This window comes from Populus euphratica, unplaced genomic scaffold, assembly GCF_000495115.2.
Source record: "Populus euphratica unplaced genomic scaffold, PopEup_1.0 scaffold325.1, whole genome shotgun sequence".
Classification (NCBI taxonomy): Eukaryota; Viridiplantae; Streptophyta; class Magnoliopsida; order Malpighiales; family Salicaceae; genus Populus; species Populus euphratica.
Window position 1 is genome coordinate 101,833 of NW_011500213.1, and position 421 is coordinate 102,253.

Sequence of the window (421 nt, forward strand, 5' to 3'; positions counted from 1 at the left end):
TAATTACAAAGCACTAATTAGACATAAAAAATATAAATTTCAATAAAAGAGCAGGTCTTGAATGTCCAACAAAATGACTCGCTAACAAGCTATAAGCCTAAAAAGATAAAAAATGAGAGGGTGAGTTCAATAGCTCAGTGAGTAGATAACATTCAATATACATGAGGTAATACAACAATGAGAAATATATATACATGTATGATTTTATGTTCTTATAGGAAGATTTTTCAAATAGACCACAACAAAAATATCACAAGATAAAGTTCGTTAGAAAATCAAAATGCAATAAGTATGAGGCTCCGTACTATAGGATGATCAGTCCACACAAGTTGGTGACTGACACGACGAAAAGATTGATGTCTTCTCCCAAGTGCAGGAGTGTCGAAGTAATAAATAACCCGGCAAGACCGGGGTCAAACCA